This window comes from Natator depressus, chromosome 8 (assembly GCF_965152275.1).
Source record: "Natator depressus isolate rNatDep1 chromosome 8, rNatDep2.hap1, whole genome shotgun sequence".
NCBI lineage: Eukaryota > Metazoa > Chordata > Testudines > Cheloniidae > Natator > Natator depressus.
The window spans coordinates 15,591,684-15,599,006 of NC_134241.1; the positions used below are offsets into that span (position 1 = coordinate 15,591,684).

Below are 7,323 nucleotides of genomic sequence, written 5' to 3' on the forward strand. Positions count from 1 at the left end.
ACAGATCTTGGGAGACAGGCCAGTCCTCAATTACAGACAGACCCCCAACCTGAAACAAATACTCACCAGCAACCACACAACAAAAACACTAACCCAGGAACCCACTAATCCTTGCAACAAAGCCAGTTGCCAACTCTGTCCACATATCTACTCAAGGGACATCATCATAGGACCTAATCACATCAGCCAAACTATCAGAGGCTCGTTCACCTGCATATCTACCAATGTGATATATGCCATAATGTGCCAACAATGCCCCTCTGCCATGTACATTGGCCGAACCGGACAATCTCTGCTCAAAAGAATAAATGGACACAAATCAGACATCAAGAATTATCAAAAATAATTCAAAAACCAGTTGGAGAACACTTCAACCTCCCTGGTCACTCAATTTCAGACCTAAAAGTCACAATTCTCCAACAAAAAAACTTCAAAAACAGACTCCAAGGAGAAACTGCAGAATTGGAATTAATTTGCAAACTGGACACCATCACATTAGGCTTGGATAAAGACTGGGAGTGGACGGGTCATTACATAAAGTAAAAACAATTTCCCCATGCTAATTTTTCCCGCTACTGTTACTCACCCCTTCTTGTCAACTGTTTGAAATGGGCCATCCTGATTATCACTACAAAAGTTTCCCCCCACCGCGCTGATAATAGCCCACCGTAATTGATTGGTCTCGTTACAGTTGGTATGGCAACACACATTTTTTCATGTTCTCTGTGTATATATATGTTCCTACTATATTTTCCACTACATGCATCTGACGAAGTGGGTTTTAGCCCACAAAAGCTTATGCTCAAAGAAATTTATTAGTCTCTAAGGTGCCACAAGTACTCCTCGGGTTTTTTTGCTGATACAGACTAACACAGCTACCACTCTGAAACTCTTTTCAAAGTTGTCATAAAATATGCCTAAATTCTTTTCAAGTTAATAAACTCTTCATACAAAAAAATTTCATGACAGTTAGGATTTCTTGGCTTGTAACATAGTGGCTAATTTTCTTCATCTTATCATTGTCATCTAAGGGTAGTTCTTTCAATGCTGTGGGGAGGGACGGTCATATTTTAAATTAATTTAATACAAATCTGCAACAATGGAATGCATGTGGTCAAGTTAACCTAATTTGTGTATGAGAGGAAAATGAGGTATCAGTTATATAATACCATACGCATGGTCTTACACTGTGCGGCATACAGAATTTATATTTTCTATCTTATGATATCACCCAAGAGCATATATCGAACTGAACTGGGGCATTATAAAAAAAATTTAAATGCTGTTTTTTATAATTGTTTATTTGTAATTCTAGATTGATTTGGACTGAATGACCATGACAGCTTGGAACCTAAAATAGTGGGCCAGATCCAGGGCTGGTGTAAATAGATGTAACTCCATTCACTTCCAGTTTACACCTGCTGAGGATCTGGCCCAACTCTCAACATATGGAACTATTCAATGCCAAAAATGCAAACACTTTATGGCCATAACATTACCATCCTGCTGCCAGTCAAAGATTTTCCAGACCACCAGAAAACGTGCTGATCAGGCTATTTATAAAGCACTGGAACGTGTTAATTTTTTTTTTAAAAAATGGATTGCTTTTGCCACAACAAAGTTAACATTTCATTGTTCTTGTTTTGTTTTTTAAACTTCTTATTAAGGCAAAGTTACAATACAATGTTAACATACTACACTGGATCAAGTTATGTACAAAGGATTCTGGCCTGCTGGCTGGGGAGCCCTCTTCCTCGGAGTATGGCAGAAAGGGTGACCACATTTCTAAATAACTATGTAACTCTGAGGTTCTCCTGGACACCTCGGGAATGGAGGTTATCCGTAACTCTGAAATGTCTGTACCTCTGAACAAGACGTTATGGACTTCAGCTGTGGGGAAGGTGGGGTGTCAGGGTTTGTGACCCTCTGGAGCACCAGGGCTCAGAGCTTTAGATCTGGGGGAAGTGCTGGTGCTCGGAGCTTCAACCCCACGACACCGTTCCTGGCTTCTGCCTCATGAGGGGTGCCAGGGTTTAGGGCTTCAGCCCCATGGCTCCATTCCCGATTGAAGCCCTGTGAAGGGGCACTGGGGCTCAGGGCTCCCCATGGATCTGCTCACGATTTCAGTGGGAGGCATCGGAGCCTGGAGCTTTAGTTACGGGGGGAGTGCTGGGGCTGAAACCTCCCGCAGAGCTGAAGCTCTGAGCCGTGGCGCTCCCGAAGGTTAGAAGCCCTGGGGACCCTGAGCCTCACCCCCTGCCCAGAGCCCTGACTCCCCCAAATCCACCCTGCGGCTGCAGTCCTAACCCCCATCCCCACCCCCGCAGCTGAAACCCTGAGCCCCAGGGCCAAAGGCGCAGACTTCCTACAGGCCCCGGGGATGCTCAAACCCCCCACTCCACCCCAGGCTCCAACCCCCACTTGACCCCTTCCCCTAAACCTCCACCCTGTCCTGCCTCTTCTCGCCACCACTCGCCCCCACCCCGCCTCTTCCCCCCCTGTGAGCGCACCCCATCCCGCTCCTCCCCCCAGTGCCTCCTGCACACCGCAGGACAGCTGATCACGACAGGCGGGCGGCACTGGGAGAGTTGGGCGGAGGGGGAGCTGGCTGTTGGTAGGGGCTGAGCACCCATAATTTTTTTTCCCGGGGGTCCTCCAGCCCTGGAGCACCCACAGAATTGGTGCCTGCCCAAGGCTAAAGCCCCGAGGCAGTAAAGTATTTGCTTGTGTGTGTGTATGTATCTGTCTGTCTCCACTGCTGCCTGATTACTTCCAATTCCAGAGGATGTCTGGTTGACCGGAAAATCCATAATTCTGGTATTCGTATCAGAGTACTTGGTGTGAAGGCTTTTCCATCACAAAGACAGTCCACATTTCATGTTATACCACAATTCCATGGGGGGGAGGCGGTCACACAATTCCAATAATCATAGAAACATAGGGCTGGAAGGGACCTCAAAAGATCATCTAGTCCAGCCCCTCCACTGAAGCAGGATTAAGTACACCTAGACCATCTGTGACAGGTGCTTGTCTAACCTGTTCTTAAAAATTTCCAATGATAGGGATTCTACAACCTCCCTTGTAAGTCTATCCCAGATCTTAACTATCCTTGTAGTTAGAAAATTTTCCCTACTTTCTAACCTAAATCTCCCTTGCTGCAGAATGAGCCGACTACTTCTTGTCCTACCTTCAGTGGACATGGGGAATAATTGATTGCCATCCTCTGTATAACAACCCTTAACGTATTGGAAGACTGTTATCAGGTCTCCCTTCAGTCTTCTTTTCTCAAGACTAAATATGCCCAGTTTTTTAGCCTTTGAAGATGTATATTCCCTTTCCCATATAGGGACCCACTCATCCAGATCAATTTCTTTGTCCTAATCCCTCTCTGATTATTTCATCTGGGTTGTTTTCTTATCAATATCTTCTTCAATCAAAATTGTGATTATATAAGTTCTAGCTTGCTCAACTGTGATTAAAGTTCTAGACAGAAGTACCTCATATCCAGATTTTATAATAAAATATTTAACTTGTAAATATTGAAAATATGGGATCTTTATATTATTTACATTATTACATACCTCCTGGTATGATTTCAAATCAGGACCCAGGAACAGCTGTCTGAATTGAGTAATCTCACTCTCAGCTCTTACCACAACAAATAGTCACTCTGATATTTCCTAGAGAGAAATTTCTGATTGTTAATGCAAGTAGCTAAGAGAGAGGGCTTCGGTGACAGGAATTTAGAAAATTTGTCCAAAGCGGCTAAAATGGCCTGGATGAATGGGTGACTTTTTATTTTTGGTGACCTACATTTCTTTTTAACCCAACAGTTAATACAAATAGCTATAACCGGACCTCAGTCTTGTTCAAGTTTTACCCAGTATTTGGATGATCTACTGCTAGCCCAATTGGTCATATCTTTTAACTGTGATGCATAATATAATGAAATAATAATACACCAAATTAGGGAAAGCTAGTCCACCCCATTTTGTAGGCTTATAGAAAACTTTAGAACTTTATGTTCCAGATGAATTTTAATAGTGCATCCTGCCGTGTTTTTAATGTCATGTCAGAGATACAAACAGGAATGCACTGAAGCAAAAATAGTAATTTTGGGAGGATATTAATCTTTACTATATCTACCTTACAGAGCCAAGAAATTTGATATTTGTTCCATTCCTCCAAGTCTTTTATTATTTTATTCCACATTGGAGGGTAATTTGCATTTAAAAGATTTTTAAAGGCTTGATCCAAAAGCCCACTGAAGTCAATGGCAGTCTTTCAATGGGCTTTGATAGGCTTTGGACCAGGCCCTAAATCAGCCAGGAGGAAATGGAGAAGAAATATCCAAAGCAATTCATCTTTCACATACTATTGAAACTAATGTATCCCTATTTTCAAGAAAGTTTTACATTTCTACGGATTCTACTGTATAAATGGTGATGAAAAATGAGCAAAGAATACTGATGAACTGAAGAAGGTCAGCAGACAGGGAATGTAGGTCTCCTTAATTGTATGGTTCCCTGCTACTCTAATCAATTCTAGGTATTGGAATCAGTATTTTTGCCTTGCCTTAAAGGTTCAGATCTTACACGGCTGTAAACTGGCATGATTCCATTAATTTCAAAAGCTGATTTATACTAGCTGAGGATCCAACTAAACTCTCCTGGTGAACAAATTCAAACATTATTGAAAAGTTTATAAAGGCATTACTTACAAATAGGAAAAAAGGGTTTATGTCTATTATTTTAAAGGCCTCAAAAGTTTTCATTATCTTAACAGCAGCTCTTCCCCCATCTCCAGGGCCTTAAATTAGAAATTTGGGTCTTGTCTCCCCTAGAAAACTCTATGGCTAATTGGAGAAACAATGAAATTATGACATCAAAATACTAAAGAAGTGAAACCTAGTCACATAAATCGGAAACTGGTTTTTAATTAAGACTGTTTAAAATGTGTGAGGGATGATTAGACTTGACATTAATGATATTTCTAACCCAGGTTTTTTCCTTTGCAGGTCACTTTTAAAGATAGTGAGCATGCTCACTGAGGATGGACTCTTCAGAGATTTTAGCTGCTAAAAATTAAAGAAGTCTCTGAGTACATGCAAACTGCAATTTTCCAGAGACTTATAACTTGGCCAATTTGGGCAGATTTTCACAAGGGACAGCAAAAAGCACACCCCTGACATAAAGACCACTTCCTGGGGAATTTCAACTTTCTGTTCCAAGGCATGGGATTACTAGATCTGTTCAAATAAAAAGTTGTCATCATTTTTTAAAAACGGGCAAAACAGAATATTTTTTTCCCCTAGCCTCTTTCTCTGAAACTATTGAGCTGTTCTGGCTGAAGTTTAAAAATAAAAATAAAAGTCAATCAATCAATCAGCCTGAGGCAGACACAAGGCATGGAAAATTTCAGCCTAAATGGTTAACATTTGGAAAGTTGTAAGCAAATGAAGACAGGGTCTTCTAATGGGAGGTATCAAGCAACCTTAACAATAGGAGGCACTGCCAACCCAGCCTATAATTCTGCCTATTGTGAGCCAAATTCTGATACCCTTACTTAGTGAGGCTACTGGTGGATTTAAAGTGTTATTCAGCATTAGAAAGATATCAGGATCTGGCCCTCTTGTACCTAAACACCAACTAATGCAAAATGACAGCCTCAGTATGCAGAATGTTCATAACAAGAGTCTTGAGTCTATAGGTTTTGCATTTTGCCCTCAATTTTTATAAATATGATCAGTTTTATGAAAGACCTGCGCAATCTTGCATGTCGTTTCACTTGAAAAATAGGACCATTTCTAAGTGGAAGGGGAAAAAACCCACTTTCACTCAAAATGGATCTCTTTTTAAAAATGTCTTGGTACATATTTTTTAAAGTTTGAATTTCAATATTTTGTTTTGACATTAAGTTTCACATCAACATGCACAATATTTGAAATTCTGGATAGTTTCTTTTCTTTTCTTTTTTTTTTAAATTACCAGTTTGTGAAAAAAATTGTAAAGGACAAAATAACCCGCAGCTCTATTAGGAGTTGTTTTCTGCAATACCTTGTGAAGAAATATTTGTTATTTCCACACAGCTCTGCTCAATCCCTGCAATACTGGCATTAAATGCTGCTATAGAGAGTTATTTCTGAGATAAGCATCTTGTTAATGGGTTTCTGCACAACAGGAACAGAAATTTCAAGGCCATTATTGCCCCTGTGATTTTTACAGGAAATAATTGTGTAGATCAAGACCTTAAAACAAATAATAAAGGTTCAAATCAGCTACTGAAAGGAGCATATAAATAAAACCACATTGCTGCTCGCCCAACACGCTGTAGTAGTAGAATTCCAGCACATTCTGAACTATAAAAGGATTCTTTTCGCTTATAAAATATAATCTCACTATATAATGTCATTTTTCTAAAACCCCCTCTGTTAACAGACAATATTACATTTTCTGATAGTGTAATTACTCTTTTAATACTGCAAAACTGATCAAAAGGCAATGCCTAGGAAACAAACCCTATTTCCACACACACACTTTTTAAATTTCAGTTATATCTGTTTACAATAGGGGATGAGGACTTGGCTTATAATTTATATTCAACAGGTTGGCTTAAAACATCGATTTTCCCAAACATTCCAAAATTTCCCAAACATTCTGAAGGATCATTGAACTTCACATTGTTTCATGCCATCGATGGTCTCCCCCCCAATCACTAAATTCATCTAGCTCTGTAGGTTTCCGTTCACCGCCACAAAGGCAAGTTACCTCCCGAAGGGCACCCACATTTACAGCAATTAGAACCAATCAGTGTTATGAATATAGCTGGGTCATCATCATGAGCGGTCATCAGATCAGTCCCCAGCTTTGTCAACAATGATTGCAAAGACACAACAGCCCGGAGCCCTGGCCGCAAACAACCATAATTACCTGCATCCCACTACTTGCCCAGGCTCCCTTTGTGCTTCCCGTGAGCGAGCTTGGCTTTGTCACTAGCTAGTGCAGACAATGCCGTTTCCCTTGCAGTGCCAGCACGTAGCAAAGGCTTGCTGTTATTCCTTGACACAGGCAGGCTAGAAGCAACACATTAAACTCTTCCAGTTTCTGCGGTTCCCCTCGCTACTTTTAGACCGTAAAGGTAACTGGAAGGGCTCCCTGTCCAATCAGATGAAGGGAGGTGGGGTTAGAATAATGAACCTGCAGCTCTGGCGTCGGAGTAGAAGCATTTCAACATGACCCAGATCTCCTCCTGCAAAAGGGGGGAAGAAAACAGCAGCCAACACTGGGCAAAAGAATACCAGGCAATGTATGCCACTGATTACAG

The 7,323-nt window shown here is 41.1% G+C and overlaps 1 protein-coding gene across 2 annotated transcripts in view; it reads right to left on the minus strand.

The window, feature by feature from the left end:
* The window catches only part of SHROOM1 (shroom family member 1), a 76,778-nt gene extending 69,655 nt beyond the window's left edge, over window positions 1-7,123 (minus strand). For both annotated transcript variants that reach the window (XM_074960492.1, XM_074960493.1), the window contains exon 1: window positions 6,930-7,123. The gene's annotated coding sequence lies outside the window, so the exon portion shown is untranslated. The remainder of the gene's footprint in view (window positions 1-6,929) is intronic.
* Window positions 7,124-7,323: the final 200 nt, after the last annotated feature.